The sequence below is a fragment of the Pantherophis guttatus genome, chromosome 2 (genome assembly GCF_059756535.1).
Source record: "Pantherophis guttatus breed Tessera chromosome 2, ASM5975653v1, whole genome shotgun sequence".
Lineage (NCBI taxonomy): Eukaryota > Metazoa > Chordata > Lepidosauria > Squamata > Colubridae > Pantherophis > Pantherophis guttatus.
The window spans coordinates 240,132,201-240,155,167 of NC_142064.1; the positions used below are offsets into that span (position 1 = coordinate 240,132,201).

Sequence of the window (22,967 nt, forward strand, 5' to 3'; positions counted from 1 at the left end):
TAGTGAGTGAAGCGATCTCCATGCTTTGCTCCGACTCTCAGCTGTTCTTTAGAAGCTTTTTTTCAGCCCTAACTAGGTGCTAGCCGAGTGAAGCGATTCCCCCCCACTTTGCCTGCTTTTCTCATTGCTGCTTCCTCTCAGCTGTGCCTTAGAAGCTGTTTTTTATCCCCAAGCAGGGGATAAAAAACCAGCAAACTAATGTGCTGAAGCTGACCAGACTAAGGACGCTAGACAGATGAATACCCGGTAGGCAGGTTTTTTTCCCTATTTTCCTCTCCCAAAACTAAACTGCGTCTTATACTCCAGTGTGTCTTTTACTCCAAAAAATACGGTAAGTACATGTGAATAAGAAAAAAACAAACCAACTGTATTACTTTGCTTAAATGTTAATTTAATTTAATTATGTAAATTGAATAAAATGCAGGGTTTGACCCCTCCCTTGGGTTCAGCCTGGTTATCTCCTACAATTAGGCACAGCCTGGGATTGGTCCTGGCTCTAATCATGTCTACAGGCAAGGGAGGGGAGGGAAAAAGAGTCTGCAATCTCCATTTTAATATTTTATTTTCCCCTCCACAGTAATTTCAAAGACTCTGTTGTGAATATATACTGCTCAAAAAAATAAAGGGAACACAAGCAGAAGACATCCGAGATCTGAATGAATGAAATAGCCTTATTAAATACTTTGTTCTTTACATACAGTAGTTTATACACTGCTCAAACAACTAAAGGGAACACAAAACTACTGTATGTAACGAACAAAGTATTTAATAAGGCTATTTCATTCATTCAGATCTCGGATGTCTTCTGCTTGTGTTCCCTTTATTTTTTGAGCAATGTAGATTCCATACTAGACTTCAGAGCACATTCCCAAGAAAGAAATCTTCATTGTTACTTACAGAATCAAATGACCCCAGCCCTCCTTCTCCTTTTTTTATAGGAGGAAAAAAAATGGTTGTTTCAAACTTGATGATTAACTCATGAAGAAGCTATCAGGACCGGGGGTAAAAAGAATAGGATTCTTTTCATCTCCCTGGCAACTTCAGATTAAGGTTTAGAATTTCCAGAAAATGGGAAATCCAGGTAAAAGGAAGTAGTGAGACTTTACTCCATACTATCATAAAACTAGAAGGGACTTTGGAGGTCACCTAGCCCAACTTCCTGTCCAATGCAAGTATCTTCATACCATCTTTGACCACAGGCTGACCAATCTTTTCTCGAAAATATCTAATGAAGGAGCACCCACAATTTCAGGAGGCAGGATCTTCTTCTTCTTAATTACTCTAACAGTCAGGATAGTCCTCCTTAGTTTAAGCTTGAATCTCTCATCATGCAGTGTTAACCCATTGGTTCGTATCTTACTCTCAAATCCACACATTATTAGCAATAGCAATAGCACTTAGACTTATATACCGCTTCACAATGCTTTACAGCCCTCTCTAAGTGGTTTACAGAGTCAGCATAATTTCCCCCAACAATCTGGCTCCTCATTTTACCCACCTTGGAAGGATGGCAGGCTGAGTCAACCTTGAGCCAGTGACAATCAAACTGCCAAACTGCAGTCAACTGGCAGTCAGCAGAAGTAGTCTGCATCAGGAAATGAGGAGAAGAAAAGAAGAGCTGGCAATACAGGGACAGAAGGAAAGTAAACAGCCACAAGCTGCAGGAGAGACCTCACTTATTGAAGAAGATTTATTGCAATTTTTTGGTACTGATCAACCTTTGGAAGTAGTAGAAAAAAGAGAAGAACCAAAAGATCAAAGGCAGACTTGCGCTGCAGCAAAGCGAAAAGAACAAGATTTAAAGTTACAGCAATCCCAAATGAAAGCTCAAGAAGCTACAAAAACAGAAGCAGTGGGAGGAGCAAGGCTGAAGAGACAGGTGAAGGAGGATCTTCAGCTAGCGCTCATAAAGCTTCAAGGTGCCAAGAATGGTAACTAAATTTTTGACCTGGAATGTCAATGGTTTGAATTCACCACAAAAGAGAAAGAAAATATTTCATTATTTGAAACAGTTTAAAAACGATGTAATTTGTCTACAAGAAACACATATTAGAGTGACAGATCAAAAATACTTGATAAATTCAAGATTGGGGACACATTTTGTTGCATCTCCACCAGAGAAGAAAAATGGTATAGTTATATACAAAAGGACAGATTTAACAGCTAAATTAATTAAGGCAGATGCTCAAGGAAGATATATTGCAATTGAATTCCTAATAGAAGGGAAGAAAACACTTTTAATTGGAGTATATGCTCCTAATCAACAGCAAGAAAAAATTTATAAGCTTTTGCATACCAAAATAATACAATGGGATTATAAATCATGTATATTAATGGGTGATTGGAATGGAGTATTGGATACCCCAAAGGACAAAAAAGGATTACTTCAAAATACCCAAAATTGTGCAAGATTGCCTAAATCTTTTTTTGATATAATGGATGATATGGAGTTGAGAGATATCTGGTGAGAACGAAATGTTGAAGAAAAGGATTTTACTTTTTTTCCTGATAGACATCAATCCTTTTCTAGGATTGATTTTATATTAATTACTAATGATTTCTTTTCTAGGGTAAAGAAGACGAAGATATGTTCAAGAATTTTATTTGATCATAGTCCGGTGTGGATGGAATTAGAGCAGGAAAAGGGAGCTAGAAGGTCTTGGAGGCTAAATGAAAATTTGTTTAGATATGAGGAAAATGTGAAAGAATGTAAAAAACAGATGAAAGAATTTTTTCCTATGAATGTGCATAAGGGTACGCCTATGGAAATGGTTTGGGATGCAAGTAAAGCATATATGAGAGGAACCTTAATATATTTGAATAATAAATATAGACGTAGACAAGAAAAGAAACGGAGGGACTTAGAAGAGGAAATAAAAAAGAAAGAGCAGGCACTTATATTAAATCCAACAGATAAGAAAATAAAGGAAACAATAAATTTGTTGCGAGGGCAGTTTAATATGTTGATCGCAGACCAAGTGGCAACTAACTTACAATATGCTAAACATAACACTTTTTGTAATGCAAATAAACCAGGTAGATGGTTAGCCTACTTGTTAAGGAAAAAACAAAAGCTACGTACTATAGAAAAAATAGAATACAAAGGTAAAGAGGTATATCAACAAAATATGATTAAAAAAGCCTTTTTAGAATTCTATACAAAGTTATATGCTAGTGATACAATTCAAGGCAAAGATATAGACAGATATTTACAGGAGGAGAATATCCCTGTAATTACACCAGAGCAAAGGGAAGGACTGAACCAACCAATAACTTTGGAAGAAATTATCTTAGCAATTAAACAGTTAAAGGGGGGTAAAGCTCCAGGCACAAATGGACTGACAGCTGTTTATTATAAAAATTTGCAGTTAGAAATGGTAGAACTGCTTAAGGAACTATTTTGCAGGATTCAAACCGGAGGAGATGTACCCCCTTCATGGAGAACAGCTTTTATTTCATTGATTCCAAAGGAGGATCAAGACCGTAGTCAACCTAAGAATTATAGGCCAATATCGCTTTTAAATACTGATTACAAGATTTTTGCTAAAATATTAGCAAATAGGTTAATGGTAATCATGCAACAAATGATTCATAATGACCAATTTGGTTTTATAAGTGGGAGACAAATGAAAGGTAATGTAAGACAAATTGTAAATTTATTGGAATATTTGGAAAAGAACAACCAAGTCCCTGCAGCGCTTATCTTTTTGGATGCGGAGAAGGCATTTGATCGATTGAATTGGCAATTTTTTTTGAAAATAATAGAAAAGATGCAGTTTGGAGAATACTTTACACAATCTATTAGAGCAATATATCAGAGACAAACAGCACAAATAATAATTAATGGTGGTTTAACAGAAACTTTTAAAATTGAAAAAGGAACAAGACAGGGATGCCGTTTATCACCGTTATTGTTTATTTTAACTTTGGAACCTTTATTGAATAAAATGCGAGGGTCAAATAAAATAAAGGGAATTAAAATTAGACATCATGATTATAGATTAAGAGCATTTGCAGATGACTTGGTTGTTACTTTAACTCAACCAGTACAATCAGCTATAGGTTTAATGGATATAATTAGCCAATATGGACAAATGTCTGGATTTAAAATAAATAACAAAAAACAAAGATAATAACTAAAAACATGATGGCAAAGCAAAAAGAAGAACTAGAAAGACTAACAGGATTTGAAATAGTAAAAAAGGTTAAATATCTAGGGGTATTTATCACAGTCTCAAATGTAAAATTATATAAAAATAATTATGAAATGTTATGGCAAAAAATATAGAAAGAGATGGAGAATTGGGGAAAACTACAATTGTCTCTGTTGGGAAGAATAGCAGCAATAAAAATGAATGTTCTACCTAGGTTTCTATTTTTGTTCTAAATGATACCAATACTCAAGAAAGATGAAAATCTGAGGGAATGGCAGAAGGGTATTAATAATTTTGTTTGGGCAGGGAAAAGACTGAGAATAAAGTTAAAAATAATGCAAGATATATGTGAAAGAGGAGGTCTTAAAATGCCTAATTTAAGATTATACTATGAAGCAGCTGTCCTAACAATAATTAGTGATTGGATTAACTCAACAGAAGAAAGAATATTGAACATTGAAGGATATGATTTGTTATATAGCTGGCATGCTTATTTATTATATGATAAAATGGTGGATAAGACCTTTAAAAGCCATATATTAAGGAATGCCTTGTTACGAGTTTGGAAAAAGTATCAATATAAGTTAAATTATAAGATACCTATATGGGCAATACCCAGACATGCGATAGAGAATATAAGTGTAGAACAAAAGCAAGAGGTGATTACTTATTAATCTTAAAATGGAAGGGGGGGGGGGGTATTGCACTTAACAATTTTAAATGCATTAAAAGAAGAAAGAATAATTCAAACTTGGTTTCAGTATGGTCGGTTGCAAGTTAAATGGAAAGAAGATCAGAGAATTGGTATCATGCAGAACGAGGAAAATTTGGTAAAACAAATTAGAGACCAAGGCCAAATGCATATAAAAAGATTATACAATGTATTGATAGAAATAGATTCAGAAACGGAATTAGTTAAGGATTGTATGATAAAATGGGCACAAAATATTCAGGAACCAATAATGATGGAAACTTGGGAAAAAATATGGGTTAGAACTGTAAAATTTACGCAAGCACAAAATTTAAGAGAAAATTTTTATAAAATGTTCTATAGATGGCATTTAGATCCTAAAAAGTTGGCTTGTATGTATCCAAATTTACAATCTAAGTGTTGGAGATGTGATTGTGATGATGCCACTTATTATCATATATGGTGGACTTGTAAAAAAGTTAAAGCATTTTGGATTAAAATATGGTGGATTATCCAAAATATTCTTAAAAAGAAGATAAAGTTTACTCCACAATTGTTTTTGTTGGGTATAATTACAGATTGTACGGTTATAGAGACCAAATTGATTTTAAATTTAATAACTGTAGCTAGACTTTTGGTGGCGCAATATTGGAAGAAGGAAGATTTGCCTACTATTGAAGAATGGACATTAAAAGTAGCGAATCTGGCAGAAATGGCGAAGATTTCAGCATATTTAAAAGATCACTCGCAAGAAAGTTATATATTGGAATGGAGAAGATGGATTGATTATATTCAAAACAAATATAAGACTAAAAAGTATCAAATAGCTTATGAATGAATAGAAAAATTAAGAGTATTTATGTTTAGTTAGTAAAAGGGGAGTTAAAGTGTGAAGGGGGGGATAGGAATCCTTAGTTTATTAGCTTAGTTTAGCATATAATTGTTAATTGTTATACCCTGTATTTTGTTCTGGGAAGTTCAGGGGGGGGGGTAAGGAAGGGAGGGGGAGGGGGACATACTTGTAAAAAAATTTCTGTTTTTTTTTCTGTAAAACTCTTTAATAAAAAAAAAAAAGTAGTCTGCAGTACTGCACTCTAACCACTGAGCCACCACGACTCATATTCCTTGTGATCTGACTGTCCTCATGTTTCCTCTTACCCTACTTTTTTTTTTAAGACTCAGAGATTTCTGTGAAAGGAAGCTTTCCATCCTAAATCACAACTTTTCACTATAGGCTGTTTGATTCCTGACTTTTCTAGCCTTACATATATATATTTGATCCTCCTATTAAAAATCTAAAAAAGGAATGGAGGGACTTGAATCTATGCTGCCCCCAAAATTTTGGCTGCCAACAAATGCAGACTCTATTTATTTATCTACTCAGTCAACATGGTTCTCAGTTAGAAAAGGTGCAGGGATTTTTCCCACATGTAATTGAAGAATTGAATTTAAATCACCATGTTGTTTTCATACTGATGTTGTACCTCTTTTTTTCCTAGGTTCTATCTGAATTTGTTTTTTATCTACAATCCTCTCTGCACTTCTTTTCTCTTAAAATATTAAATATTCAATACTTGGCTGATTTGGAATTTAATTTCTTATTGTGGATTCTTTTTTAAAGAACTCCTTTTAGTCAAAAACAGCTGCCACACTTTTTTCCACTCTAGTTCCCTCAGATCTTTTTATTAAAGCAGTTTTGCTCAGTGTCCAGAATATGGCAGTCATTTCTATTATATCATTTTTCTTTCGTCTATCATCCCTTCCATTGCCCCCCATAGCTCGAGTGTAAATACTTCTCTGTTGTTTGTTTCTAGCATTTTCTGATCCTTTTAAAGCACTTTTTCTTCAGTGTTTGAAGTTTCTTTTATTGCAGTCCTGCTTTTCCTTCAATTTTTTTTTCGTCGAGTGACCTCTCCTTCCTGGAATTGTGTCCCACTGCTCTGGCACCATGTCTACTATTTCATTGTATATTTCCCAAATTACCAGATCAAACAAGGAACTGGCAACACAAAAAGCAAAACTGGATGAAACTTTGCAAAGCTGCATTCATGTGGGCACGAAATATATTATTTAGCATAGTTAATGGTGATCTCCCATTGTGTTGCAGAAAGGTACAATGAGCCTGGACATAATTATAGTAATTGAGTAATTTTATTAATCCTTGCTTTCTTTTTTTAAATACATAAAGACTTTTTATCGCAGGTAGATGTAGGCCTCAGAACAGAGTGCTTTAGAAATGTATAGATATCATTAATGTACAAATGTAGAGCCCATTGGGTTTAGTTGCACGTATCTTGTCTGAAATATAGCAACTGAGACTGGGATGAACTGATGAACAACTTACATTTTAACATGTGGCATACATAAAAATATATTCATCTTACACACACAGTGTGTGCGTGTGTGTGTGTGTGTGTGTGTGTGTGTGTGTGTGTAAAATCCATTAATATTCTTGTTTACCTGTTCATCCTGGGAGTAATGTACTAGCAACAGAATCAGGCGTTTGAAATTGAATTGAGGAACACTGAGAATAGTTTCCTTGAAATAAGATTCCATAAACATGTTGAGTTGTAAATCTGGATACTTCTCCTGACAGAATATCTTACAGAGCAATGCTATAGAATTGTAAACAGGATTCTGGATCAGCCATTTCAACATGGAAATACATTTCTGGGTTGTGCTGCCAAAGAAAAGCCGTCAAACCCACAAATCAGGAAGAACTTCTTTCATTTCGACTTTTTTTTTGTAATTATATCTAGGAATATGTTACATTAGCTAAATGGCTACTGTCAGGCTTCCGAGTAACACCCTCAACCAAGTAAGACTCTTAGGCAGGCATTCCCTCACAGTTCCATTTTATTAGAGATGTCGTATTGGCACATCTGTTTATATTGTGAAGACAATCAAACCAGTGAATAGTGACCGTGTTGGCATTAGAACCTTTTTTAACAAAATGTTTGAGATTACATGAAAAAAGGGGAGAAAGGTATTATGTATTTTTATAGTGGGGCATTATTTCCAAAAGATACGGCCAACTACAGATGCCGCTAATATAGCCTTCCCTCAGTGCCTTCTCTGGTAAAACAGTGAATGAAAACAACGGATCTCAATTTGCATCTGCCTTTCAGTCCATCAATAGAACATTATTAAAACCAGTGAGCCAAAAGCCCATTAGAACCACTCTCACGTATGAAACAATGCAGAGGCCTGCTTGTTCCCCATTTTTATGCACTGCTATAGGACTATAAATATTCACTGTAATGTAACTGAAAATTATTGAAGTGAGAAAAAGAGAAACAGGGAAGCCATTTGCTTCAATTCATAAACAGCATCTGTTGGGAAGTTATTCATAGATTGCTTCAGGGCCTGCTGAGCAGTAAGCCCATGGAAAAAGGATGCCATTGCAAGCAAATTGGCCCAAACTGCAATGGAGTTGCTATTAAACATGATTCACTGACAGCCAGGGAAAAGGATCAGGCAGGGGGTTGTTTTATGTCTTCTTTTATCACTGGGACACAGAAGTAGCCTCCAGCCAAAGCTCACACAGTTCAAATTAGAAGAGCAACCTTCTAAGTATATTACAGCCCAACTAGCGGTTAGAGAAAGTTGCAGGAAGCAATTTTACAGATGACTGTGGTTGTTTATTTTGTACCTACCTGAGGCACATGCAAGAAAAAATAAAATCCTGTATAGCAGATCTGACCCTTCTTTGTTGCATTTTCCCCCCCTGTTAGAAGATGCTAAAATGTTTGCTTGGAAGAAGTCAGTAATCTCATCTGGAAGAGATGAATAGGAAAGGTAATTAATAAGCTGCTAAATAGATCTGACACTGAAGCTAAAATTATTATTCTTGATGAAACTGTGCAGAATGAAGAACCGCATGCTGAAAAGTGGAATAGCAAAAGAGTGACTTGAGCCTAAATACAAATATTAATTTGGTATCCAATAAGATGCAGTCCAGTGGTGAGAAAAGTAAAGTCCTGCATTCAGGCAGGAAAAAACCAAACGCACAGGTATGGAATAGGTGATCCATGGCTCAGCAGTAGTAACTGTAAAATGTCCTGGTGGACCACCAATTGAGTATTTATTTATTTATTTATTTATTTATTTATTTATTTATTTATTTATTTATTTGTTCAATTTATATGCCGCCCTTCTCCGGAGACTCGGGGTGGCTTACAATGCGTTAAGCAATAGCCTTCATACTTTTGTATATACCTGCTTAGTAGGGCTTTTGCCCCCCCCCCAAGCAGTGTTCTTTTTTATACAAAGTCAGCTTATTGCCCCCACAATCTGGGTCCTCATTTTACCTACCTCGAGTAGGAGTATGAACTAGCAATGTACTGAAGCTGCCAAAAAGGCCAGTTCTGGGCTGCACCAACAGAGTGATAGCATCAAGATTACGAGAAGTGATTATACTGCTTATATCACACTTGGAATACTGCATACAGTTCTGGTCACCATGTTACAAAAAAAAAAAAAATTGCTGAGACCCTAGAAAGTGTGCAGGGAGAGCAACAAAGATGATAACGGGTCTAGAGGCTAAATCATATGATGAATGGTTGAGGGAGCTAGGTATATCTAGCCTATTAAAAAGAAGGATTGAGGAAACATAACTGTCTTCTAGTACTTGAGGAGCTGTCAGAGAAAAGGGGATTAAATTATTCTCCAAAGCATTAGAGGGCAGGACAAGAAGTAGATCCAACCTAGAAGTAAAGAGAAAAAAATAAAGAGAAATTTTCTGACAGTGAGAACAATTAATCAAAGGAACAGCTTGCCTTTCAGAGCCGTGGGTGCCCCGTTACTGGATATTTTCAAAAATAGACTGGACCGGGTTGGTATAAAGCCTCCCATCTTCAGCAGAATATTGGACTAGAAGACCTCGGAGCCCTATCATTCTATCTTCTAAATTTCTAAGTATCACAAATAAATCTCTAACTATATGCTTGAAGAGAGAGTCCATTTTGTAAAGTCTTGCCTAAGGAACACTGGATATGGACCTTGAGGTCCAACTCCCACAGCATCACAGCAACCCACACTGAAAAAATCAGGGTTAACAAACTGACGCATACAGTAGGTCTCCCAATGATAATCTGATGCAAGAGAGCAGGGCTGTGAGCCAGATAAACTGATCTCTGCTCATCATTATGTTAGAAAATCTGTCCTCCTGCCAGTGTTGAAGTGAGGGTTAAGTTCCAATTTAGTTGGCTTTCGTTCATGGAAACAAATTGGAGAAATGGACCTTGCCTCAAGCAGAAAATGTGTTGAGCTGGCCCTGGCTGGTACATCTATATATTTTTTCCTGCCCAAAGAACATATCTTCAAAAGCTAGGATGTGATATGTAACATGAGAAAATAGTTCCTGTACATAGAACAATTTGAAGATTTTACCAGTGTCAAAGCAGTGTACTGTTGAGGAAACACTAATATTAAGAGTGAGCAGAGAGGACATCACTTTAGAGATTTGGCCATTCACTTCTGAGAGAAATTTCCCCAAAGGGGTCTTTGAGGCATGGAATTAAATGCTTCATTTCCAGAAGTGGAACAGCTTGGACTATGTAGTGAGGAGTGCCACAGCTCTTTCTTATTATTATTATAATGACATCTTTATTTGCATTATTAATTGCATAGAGGGACGTGATGGCTCAGTGGCTAAGGCGCTGAGCTTGTTGATCAGAAAGGTCAGCAGTTCAGCGGTTCGAATCCCTAGTGCCGCGTAACGGGGTGAGCTCCCATTACTTGTCCCAGCTTCTGCCAACCTAGCAATTCGAAAGCACGTAAAAAATGCAAGTAGAAAAATAAGGACCACCTTTGGTGGGAAGGTAACAGCGTACCATGCGCCTTTGGCATTTAGTCATACTGGCCACATGACCACGGAGATATCTTTGGACAGCGCTAACTCTTCGGCTTTGAAATGGAGATGAGCACCGCCCCCTAGAGTGGGAAGGACTAGCACATATGTGCAAGGGGAACCTTTACCTTTACCTTAAGTAAATTAAAGATAGATTATATGAAGTACTGTCTCCTCCAGGTATATTCTTGAACGCTAAGATCATCTTTTGAAGATAGTCATCTTCTGTGTAGTAGAGACAGAGTCTTTTCAGTGTTGGAGCACCACCAATGGTGCTACCTTCTGAGACACTTTTGCCTGGAGCCTAAATTATAGACATTTTGTTGCCAGGCAAAGTTATATTTGCTCTCTCTGGTTTTTTTTTAAAATTATTTCAGTCTTTTAAAAACATACTAATGCTTTGTAGCTCCCTCCATAGCTGCACTGCGTTGTATTTTATTATACTTGTAGTTTTTGTATTTATTTGTGTATCGTGTATAATATACACTCTATTAAGCATATCAGAATTTGTATTGTTTTTATATTACTCAATGGTATAAACATGCAGAAAAGGCATTTCTTTAGTTAGTTGCTTCTGTCTTTTTGTTTTACAGTAATCATTACTTTTCACACAATGTAAGTTGACTGTTCCATTAATTTGGTACAGATGGATTGTTGTTTACTATCAGAATGAATATCTTGACTGCTTTATAAAAAATCAATAAACCTACCATAGTTTTACTGCATATTTTTCAGCAAAATCCATAACATGAGATGTAAAGATGGTGATTTTTTAAAATCAGAGGCATTCAAAATAAACTATGGATTTCTTTAGCATATGCAAATTGAGTACACATTATTAAGAAAGTAAGAAAAAACTTTTCTATAGTACAGGGTTCTATGTGAAGAGATAGGATTACACTATTATTATTATGGTTGGTTGCATTATCAGCCAGATGTTTAGAATGGATGTGGCATTTTTATCTACCTCCTCTAGTATCTGGGAGAGGCAGAATTTGATTCTTTATGGTGTATCATCGCAGGATGTAAGTTGTTCCAAGTAAAGCTGCCTTTTGCAATTGCCTCTTTTGCCTCTTGAAAAAGGACCTTTGGGACAATCCAGATAATAATAAGTAAAATTAGTATAATATAATTGGTATAATATTAATAATAATAAATCTGACATAGGCAGAAGTAAAATTTCCAAGAACTTAGTCCAAGTTTTGAGCATCAGGGTCCAAATCCCATGATCGTTGCAAGAGTTTTTCGTCATGCCATGAAGGATTAAAGGTTATATCTAATATCAAGTTACTCAACACCATCCTAGTTACTATATATCTTTCTCCATCATATATATATAAAAAAAACAATATTCCCTCGATGAATGTACTTCACACTTATTCAGAATTTATTTACATTTTTAAATCACTTAGGAACAGCAATGATTCCAAGTAGAACAGAATCCAGTTAGCACATTTCTGGAGGAGGCTCCATGCTACACTAACCAAAAAGTTAGTGTAGCATGTGCCCTGTACATCATAGACACAATACAGTGGTGTTCTATTCAATTCCCATTAGAATAAGGCAGAAATGTTGTTAGTCTCCCATGTATTAGTGCCGACACTGAACTGAATGAAAAGCAATAAATCTGAAGATCTATTGAAAGAATTGTGATTTTTTCTCTGAAGTTACTGTCAGTAACATATTCCAGAACTGTATTTGATATTTGCTTTTGGTTTTAAGGTAAAGGTGCAATAGCAGTAGCACTTAGAGTTATATACCACTTCACAGTGCTTTACAGCCCTATCTAAGTGATTTACAGAGTCAATATATTGTCCCCAACAATCTCGGTCCTCATTTTACCAACCTCAGAAGAATGGAAGACTGATTCAAATCTGGTGATTTCATAGATATCATCTATGTAGATTCCTTGGCCACACTAAGGAAATGGTTTGTCACTGGAACTTTCTGACTTCAATGTCAAATTTATAGCCCTAGAATTTTTCAATGATCTCCTACTGAAATATTACTAGACAGGCCTGTTTGCTCTATTTCTAAGTCAAAATAGAATTGGCCAGGTGCCACCATCTTCTGAGAGGTGTGCTCTTTGGAGAGTTGATTTATGTATTTATTAAACTAATTATTATTTTTTTTAATGATGCTGTAATCCCTTGTTTTGAGATGGGGTTGGAGTGGTTAAATGAAGCTGAGCATTTACTGGCCAGATGCCTTTCCTGATACCTATGCAGAGTTCTCAGTAGACAATTACTCATTGTGCCCAAAGAGAGGAATATTTGCCACTACCTAGGATTGAACTCTCAACCTTCTGAGTGGGAGGCAACTGTCTTCACCTCTGGGCTACCACTCCAAACACACTTACTCTGTAATTGCCCAAATACATTGTAGTACAAAGAATAACAACAACAGTAACAATTCTTTCAGGGTGCCATAAGGGTGTCCCACTGAATTTCTTTTGAGTAAAAATGTGCAGAATCATTAGGTATTTCTCCAAACGTCAGTTCTGATTCTTGATTACAGCAGACTAAACCTTTCAAGTGTCCCTTGGCTGTCTAGGCTCAGCTTCTGGAGAGAGTGATACAGGGTTGAAATCCAGCAGGTTCTGACAGGTTCTGGAGAACCAGTAGCAGAAATTTTGAGCAGTTCAGAGAACCGGCAAATACCACCTCTGGCTGGCCCCAGAGTGGGGTGGGAATGGAGATTTTGCAGTATCCTTCCCCTGAAATGGTGTGGGAATGGAGATTTTGCAGTATCCTTCCCCTGCCATGCCCACCAAGCCACGCCCACCAAGCCAGACCACGCCCACCAAGCTACGCCCACAGAACTGGTAGTAAAAACATTTGGATTTCACCACTGCAGTGATACATTAAATAAACATGCAATTGGACCCATTTTAGAGTTTGCTACTTCAAAACATAGGACACACTTCTAAATAGTTCAGTTTGCCTGGTATTTCTAGTGTCTCTGATAAGAAAGGCAGATCAGTGGTGGGTTGCCCCAGTTCGCACCGGTTCTATAGAACTGGTAGTAAAACCAGCAGGAGGCCCCGCCCACTGACCCTGACATCATGAAAACACTTCTGCGCTTGCGCAGAAGAGAGCACGCATGGCCCCATTGCGAACCGTTAGTAAAGGTAAGTAGAACCCACCCCTGAGGCAGATCCCCAGGAACATAAGAAAACAACTAGGAAATGCTTAGTTTCTGTTAAAAGAACACAATACGCCAGTAGTTATCAAAGATATAGCTATTAGAAAAGCTCTTATTAGTGTCTTGTATTCATATAACTTGTAATAGTTGGTGGCAAGGTTCTTTGTAAAAAGCATGTATCAAAACTGAATAGTAAGTTCCTAAGCAGGCCACAGATGGAATTAATAACCATCTGGCTTATCACATCAGTCTCAAATAAGCAACAGATCACACACTGACAGTTTGCAACCAATCAAGGAAGGGAAGCAAAAATAAATATATAAATGAAATAGCCAAAAGAACACAGGATTAACTTCTTGATACAAATTCAATCAACATTTCAGTAAGCTGAAACTCAGAGCTGTCAAGATGAAAAGATGTTCAGTCGTACTTCATAGATGCGTTGCACTCTAATAAAAGTTCAGTTCTGCACATTCCTATGCAAAAGCAAATTTTAATGAGATTAATGGGGCTCTCTCCCAGGTAAATGGGTACTGGATTTCAGCCAAGTACTATAATATTAATTGACTTTTATCAGGAGTCAGACTGTCTGAATAGAACACAACTTTAACTAAGATCAAAAATCATGCCTTGTAAACACAGAACAAGCCATTTGAAGAGCTGTTGAGATTCAATTGACTGTAGCAGGCAATAAATCTAAGATATAAATATGTTTTATTTTGTGATATTTATTTTATGAGATTTAGCAGCACCAAAATAGGAAGTAGATGTTCATGTGTACACAATATATATACTAGGGGTCGGTTCTACTTACCTTTACTACCGGTTCACAGTGGGGCCATGCGCGTGCTCTTCTGCGCATGCGCAGAAGTATTTTGATGACGTTGGGATCAGTGGGCGGAGCCTCCCACCGGTTTTACTACCGGTTCTATAGAACCGGTGCGAACCAGGGGCAACCCACCACTGATATATACATATACATATACAATCGGGCTTTTGAGCGCCTGGCAATAAGGCCAAGCACTTATTTCAAGGTTCAAAAAAATATAAGACAGGATCTTATTTTCGGGGAAACACTGTATACATATACATATACATATACATATACATATACATATACATATACATATACATATACATATACATATACATATACATATACATATACATATGTACATACAATAGAGGACACACACGGACACATACATACACTGAGCAAATGCATATAATAGAGGACACACACACACACGTCTATTGTATGTATTTCCTCAGTCTTGAATATAGGCAATAGAATGTTAGCTTGCAGGGTAATATCTAGATCAGTAGTTCCCAACGTGGAGCCCACATCCCACAGGGGGGCAATTTGATTTTTAATGGGGGCAATTTGAACCTTGTTTAAACCAAGTTAATGGCCTTTTAGGTTTCCTCCGTATGAGTAGAGTTCACTTTTTGAGTAAAGTAAGAATTATATGTCACGGGGGGGGGGGCATCAGGATTTTAGAGATCCTTAGGTGGGGCATGGCCAAAAAAAGGTTGGGGACCAATGAAATATGTTGGCTTGCATAGACTGGTGTGGGAATGCTTAGGTTAAAAGTGGGCTTTGGTGGCATGTGTGACATACTGATAAAACTGAGTGGAAATACAATTAACAAGAATACTGCAAATAGAATGGATTAAGGCAATCTGTATTTTTCTATTTTTTTAAAGCATTTATATGAAAATACTAATTGATGGGCAATAGAGATCAATGTGTTATAAACCAATCTAATAATGATCATGTTATATGGAAGATTGTGACTTCCATATAAGAAATTGTTGAGATGAAATGGAATAAAATTAAAAGAATTATGTTTTGTGTCTGTCAAATTAAAGAAAAGGGGAAGGTTATATACCCATAAATGAAAGTGGTTTGCTCTGGAACAGAGTTGATGAAGGTATGTGCTTAAGAAAGTGTGGATATGTGTGTGTGTGTGTATCCGAAAGTATCAGGCTGTTATGAAAGTCTTTCAGGCTGTTACGGATACATGCAGGTCGTCCTGGGGTTACAGTAGTAATTGGACTGGAAATTCCATCCCTAAGCAATGTCACATGACCACATCACTTACCTACAGCAATCCCAGAAGTCCCCGTTGAAATCCCAACCCTGTGTAGATCATTAAGTGAGGTCCTCACATGACCATGATGTGGAAAGAGGCAGGAGTTCCAGTCAAGAAGACTGGTGGGTGAGACCATCCAGGCACTAGGGAGTGTGGGGGCATATGCCCCGGTGGGCACTAGATAGGCTGCAGGTGCCACAGGTGGCCAGGTGGGCACTAGGGAGCATAGGTGGATGAATACATCTCAGAAGTCCAGTTTTGAAGGAAACAGAATAAGAGTTGACTTGAATACATCTAAATTAATTCCACCTGTCTACTTATTTAATACGTCTAGAAGTCTAGGTGGGTTAGAAAGATTTCACCACACGAAGTAGAGAAGGAGCTTAGATTCCTTTGTTTCCTTTGTACTGTCAACTGCTGCTCTCTAGGGAAATTCAAGACAATAAAAGCCTCCAGCTAACTCTTCCCTGATATTTAATCTCAAGGGGAAGGTATTGGTCTTGCTCAGGGATTTAGCAAACAAGTCCCCATAGACCTCCATTACCAGAGACAGAATGGATTGAATTCCAGATCAGCTGGGGGCACGTTTGGATCCCTATGTTTGCATCGCTTAAAGGGCCCATTAGAGACCTCATGAATTAGCTCTTTGATAAATGTATTTGGTATTACTGATGATATATCAATCATAGATTTATATTGAGAATTCTCTCTTTCTCCTTCTCTCTCTTTCCTCCACTCTCCCTTCCCTCTCCCCCTCCCTCTCTCTCTCTTCCTCTCCCACTCCCCCCTCTCTCTCCCACTCTCTCAGCCCTCCCTCTCCCTTTCCCCCTCCCCTCTCTGTCTCCAGAAGAGCAACTTGGTTTCCTACAACCCTAATCCATTATTGTACCAGTGACATTCTCTTCTGCTTACATTTCCAGTTTATGAAGAACTGTTCCAAACTAGATAGGAAATTTGGTTAGGACTGGGGATAGGTACCCCTAGAGTATTGTTGCTGTTTTTTTAACCAGGGTCCAGAAATAGAGTGGGAAGAAACTGGACCCACGGAGACACCACTAGGTTGGGAGGAAGCTTTTTTTGGCATTTTGCAGGAAGTCAGTGCTCTAGATTATTGCTCTCCAAGCTTCAGTCTGAGTACAGGCCTTTCTGGAGCTTTCTGCTGGTCTTGGGCTCCAGAGGTTTTGCTAACTGACCAATTATTTTGTGAGCTTATCTTGTCTAACTAGATGTGATTCACAGTTCTGTGTAGTTACCACCTTCATGGCATAAGTCCTGGCTATCTGTGGGACTACCTACAGAAGTAGTGCGGTGGCCTAGAGGTGGCGCTCTCACCGCACAATCAGAAGGCTGTGAGTTCAATCCTAGGTAGAGGCAGATATTTCTCTCTCTGGGCACAATGAGAATATATCTGCTGAACAAAACTCCACATTGGTGACAGGAAGGGCATCTGCCCAATAAACACTCGGCTCCATTCATTTGCCCAGACTCCACCCCACAAGGTATTATGGGGTGGTTAAGAAAAGATGATCTACCTATCTCTGATTATTTATCTCATATAAGATTAGGCAAAGTGGGTGTACTCCAGGTCCCTTTTTTAAAAAAAAATTGATTTATATGCCGCCCTTCTCCGGAGACTCAGGGCAGCTTACAATGCGTTAAGCAATAGCCTTCATACTTTTTGTATATTTTATACAAAGTCAGCTTATTGCCCCCACAAACCGGGTCCTCATTTTACCCACCTTAGAAAGGATGGAAGGCTGAGTCGACCTTGATCAAACAAGGACCTCTATTGTGACATAGGAAGCCTGGCTTCTCTGTTTCAGTGTTTCCAAGACATTCATCTGATTCCCACCCCAATGATGTTTTTAAAAAATTCCAAAGACATGTTGTTTCCCCCAGCCTTGACTTAGGATAGATGCTGAGCCTTGTAGATTTTTTTTTTCCTGATTAAGTACTTGTTTTCTCCTGGACATCGTATGATCTATGCTTTTAATTAATTAATTAATCATTCTCTGCTTTTAATATTAGAAGTTGCCTGGAGTCTTCTGGAGTGAGATGGACTTTTAAAACACATCAATACATACATACATGCATGCGTTTTAGTGAGTATGTGCAACAAATAATGAAGTATATTCTTCGTTTTTCTGCTCTGTGCTTCTGTCATTAAAAAAAAACAAACCCTTAGCATGAGGCTTACTAACCCAGAGCAAACATTACATCATATTAAAAATAAAATAAGGTTACAAGGAATAATGAATCCTTCCAACATGTATTTCTAAAGCATTGTAGTTCATTAGGCAAGATATACTTTAGGCTAGTCTTCCCTAGCACAGCATCTTTCCGATGTGGTATTTTTCAACTGTCATAAATACATCGCATTTCCTTAATTGCTGCACAGTGATTTGGAAAAAGATAATGATCTAGATTCATTTGATCTAGGCTTTCTTTGATTCTTATCCAGCACCAATTCCATCACAGTGCTTCACTTCTTTCTTTGGCCCATTTCTTGTCTGATTAATCCAGAGAGATCCATTTGCCTTAAGGAGAGAGAGAGAAAAAAAGACCTTTCTCTTGATAAAACATCTGTGCAAGCCAACACTTGATTCCACAAATGTATATTTAGCCTATGGAGTGTATATTTAGCTGCACCATCCTGAGGATTAATGGGAATATTGCCTTTGATAGGAGTTTTTTTGTCTTTCTATTGTTGATCATTGTACCTGGTCAAAAAGAGTAGGGAAGAGTTTTCAATTTAACATTTAGGGGACTTTTCTTATGTCCCAATTCAAATTTGTGTCTTGCTATATTGTGTTCTAATGTGATACTCTTATGTTTCTTAGCAGTGAGAGGGCCTTCAAACCTGTAGAACTATGTTGTCAAAAAAATAATAATTGTCACATTCATCTTTGATTTTGGAAGGAGAAAGTAATGAAGAAATGTTTGCAGTGAAGAAATGTTTGGCTTATTTTCCAGGGTTATTTTTTTCTTGGGGATGTTTGCTTTTTCTTTTTCTTTTCAAATAAGCACCTGCACAAAAGAGAATAAACACACAAGCTTCCCTTTAAAACCTGAACAGATGCAGAGTTCACATTTGATCAGAAAGATATTGCTCTTCTATCATAACCGCGGTACTATTCTTGGAGATTGTGGCATATGCTGTTGCTTAAAACACAAATGAAGAAGCCAATGTTATGTTTCTGTTCCATTTTATTTCTCACACAACTGCTGGGCATCTGGTACACGGTACTTCAGCATAGTATAAACACGGAGAGTATTGTACTTGATTCATTCACATATGAACACAGCACAGTAATTGCTTGTGGGGAAAAAAAAATCGCCAGCGTTATTAGTACCTCAGAAATTGAGTGGACTGCCATACAGCCTTGAATTCTTTCCTCCCCTATCTATTGTCTTGTTAAACACAATTGAATAATTTCCTTACAGGATGCTTCAAAAGAAATCACATTGAATTAAATGGGATGTAGCCTCAGGTAGATGATCAAAAGGCTGGAGCATTAATCTCTATATCATTCTTAATATATTTATAATAGGATCGTCTTCAGGCCTAACAGATGAATCATTTCATGTCTTTTGATAGCACTACAACTATTTGCATTTTTATTCCTGGGGTGGACACAAAATTGTAAAATACAGTTTATCTCAGCAAGGAGCTGGAAAGCTGTTAGAAATGACAAGGATTTCTAAAGAAAAATAGCTGGGAAGAATAATCATGCCCAATTGCCCTCTTTTTCATAATGATGCACCTTCTTTTCTGGTTGTTAAACCACTTTCTTTATTTTTCACCTCTGGGGCAGCTTGATTTACAGCACAGCAGGCCAGTAGTTAAAAATTGATTCATGTATTTCTAGCAGATGTAAGATAGCTGCGCCCACCCCTCCTACCAACCCCACATCATCCAGAAGAGAACTGAAGTAGAATTTTCTGTATCTATCCGTTGCCATTTAGAAGTCACCCAGATTTTTGTCTATTTTCTAAGCCAGTGTGTATTAAGGAACAATATTTTTTATTTTGAATTACAGACCTTTATATTTACAATGCCTAGATGAGTGAATTGGGTTTTTCTTTTTCTTTTAAAGTAACTTTTGGATGGAAAATCTGCAATCCAGAGACCTTTTATGGCCCTTGGAACATCTCTGAATTTTTATTTGACATCATATTGGAGAGGGAAGAATGTGAAACTATATGCAGTAGAAATATAAAATAGAAAAGAAAAATCTACCACCAGGATGTCTCCCCCCTCCCACCCCATCCCCTAAAAAATGAGATTCCATCCACATTCATGAGGCCCACTCTTCATGCTCTCTTCTTGTGTTATATCTTAAAGTCCATCTCCCAACATATTGCCCATCTCTGCTTTTTTATTTTATTTTTTGTTCCTTCAAGTCAATGTTAATTCCTGGTAACTCCCTGGACAAGTGGCTGCATTTTTCTCGGCAAGACTTCAGAAGTGGTTTGATCTTGCCTTCTCCTTCCTAGGGCTGAGAGGGTTTGACTGACCCAAAGTCACCCAGCTGACTTGATGGGACTAGAACTCAAAGTCTCCCAGTTTGTAGCCTGATATATCAACCACCACACCAAATTTTTATTGGTAAGCCATAGCTTACATCTTATCTATCTATCTATCTATCTATCTATCTATCTATCTATCTAACCAGGGGTGGTATTCACTTACCGCTACCGGTTCGCAAATGTGAGCACAAACCACCTCCAAACATGCTCAGGGCCTTCCGCGCATGCTCAGAACATCAAAAACGTGGATAAATAGAATGTGATGATGTCCGGGTGGGTGGGCCTCCCACAGCTGCTGCTATCGGTTCGCCCGAACCATCTGAATACCACCACTCTATCTATCTATCTATCTATCTATCTATCTATCTATCTATCTATCTATCTATCTATCTTTCTATCTATCTATCTATCTATCTATCTATCTCTCTCTCTCTCTCTCTCTCTATCTCTCTATCTATCTATCTATCATCCATCCATCCATCTATTATCTATCTATCTATCTATCATCCATCCATCCATCCATCCATCCATCCATCCATCTATCTATCTATCTATCTATCTATCTATCTATCTATCTATCTATCTATCTATCTATCTCCCTCTATATGTCTCTCTATCTATTGTCTGTCTGTCTGTCTGTCTGTCTGTCTGTCTGTCTGTCTGTCTATGAACAAGTTTGGTACAGTGGTTAAGGCATCAGGCTAAAAATTGAGAGAGAGAGAGTCCATGAGTTCTAATCCTGCCTTAGACATGAAGCCAGATAGTTGACCTTGGGCCAGTCACACACTCTCTCTCTCTCTCAAACCATTTCTGAAAAACCTTGCTGAGAAAACTGTAGGGACTTTTTCCAGGAGATTTCTGAGAATCAGACACAATTGAGGAAAAAAATGTAAATGGTGATTTGTTTTTCTGCAGGCAGGATGGGATAGATCAATGCTTTTGAACTGCTTTTATAGGAGCAACTGACCATTTAGAAAACAAAAGTGATGGTATGACTAGGAGGTCCTTAAAGATTGGAATTAGTGGCCTTAAAGCCTGTGCTTTGATGGTGTATTATTTCAACGTTTCAAATTGTGTCATACCCGTCCTCTAGAATGGAATCCAGAACTCCCAGCAGCACTACTTACAGTGTTGCTCTCCTTCATCTCTGGGATTACTCCAGCAATGATCTGAACTACAGGTAGTCTCCAACTTACGTCCAGAAATGGAAGCAGGATTTCTGTCATAAATCATTGTGCCTGTAAGCCGGTTGCCAAACCTCAGCATTGTAATCATGTGGAGATTGGACGCAGGGGTGTTGTTGCAAATGTGAGTACAGATCGTAATTTTTTTCTGAGGCCATCGTAACTTCAAATGCTTTTTAAATGAAAATTCATAAACTGAGGACTACCTGTAAATAAGAGAATGAAATTTTACGTTCAGTTTTATACAAACAGACACACACACACACAAAAAAAACATCAGCCTAAGTGAAATTAATGGAGTGTGCATTTACATTATGGAATGCTGTCTTAAACCACTGTTCTAGTAAACTAAGCTTTTTTCTCCTAAAGTTGCCTAAACTAATTTTTTTTCCCTCCGAGATTTGCAATACAGAATTCTAAACCCTCATTTATAAATTAATAGAAGGGGGAAGAAACAGATCGCTCCATTTTTAGTAAACAATGTTAACAGGATATTTGTCCAAAGAATCTACTGATGCTGATCCACACTGAATCTGAACACTATTTTCACTTAAAAGAAACTTTCACAATGCTTACATTTACAGCTTCACAACAAATGTAAAAAAAAAATATTTTCTCTGCAGAGATTCTATTGTTTGCTACCCAAGACAGGATGCTAATTTGTGCTTTTCTCAAATATGAAATATTAATTTCAAGGGTATGAGAAGTTTGGTTATGAAATAAACAATAGATTCAGATTATGTCAGAATCTTACACTTTGTCAGAAAGTGTGGATTGGCACAAAACGTGCTTTTATGCACAAAATGTGCTTGCGATACTTAATATCTTAGAATACTACATCTGCCATCATCTTACTGAATAACCATGCAGGACCATGTCATTTATTCTCTCATAAATAGGAATTCTAGATTTTTGTGAAGTACAATTATTGGCGTTCTTAACTAGAATGGCCAATGGCAGGGATGTGGGGAGTTGTTCTCCAGGGCAACTAACAGCATCCACAGCAGGGGTGGCTTCTACTTACCTTTACTACCAGTTCGCAGCAGGAGCGTGTGCATGCTTGCTTCTGCGCATGCACAGATTACCCATGATGATGTTGTGGCAGTGGGCGGAGCCTCCTGCCATTTTTACTACCAGTTCTATAAATCAGGACAGAACCAGGAGCACCACTGATCCATAGCAAACTGTGGTACTGATAGAAGAGAATATTTGAAGCTCAGGATTGAACTGTGGAGTCTTTGATGCTCTCTGAGCTTGGTGGTTTTCTTGAAATGTCTTCAAGAAGACATTTCAAGAAAACTAGGTAACATCATCAGG

At 37.5% G+C, this 22,967-nt stretch overlaps 1 long non-coding RNA gene across 1 annotated transcript; it reads right to left on the reverse strand.

Moving 5' to 3' along the window:
- Positions 1 to 18,823: 18,823 nt before the first annotated feature.
- Positions 18,824 to 22,437, reverse strand: LOC132709723 (uncharacterized). Its single transcript, XR_009620727.2, has 3 exons — positions 22,227 to 22,437; positions 21,663 to 21,856; positions 18,824 to 18,963 (listed from the first exon to the last, which is right to left on the reverse strand). It is a non-coding gene; the product is annotated as an uncharacterized LOC132709723 (long non-coding RNA).
- Positions 22,438 to 22,967: the final 530 nt, after the last annotated feature.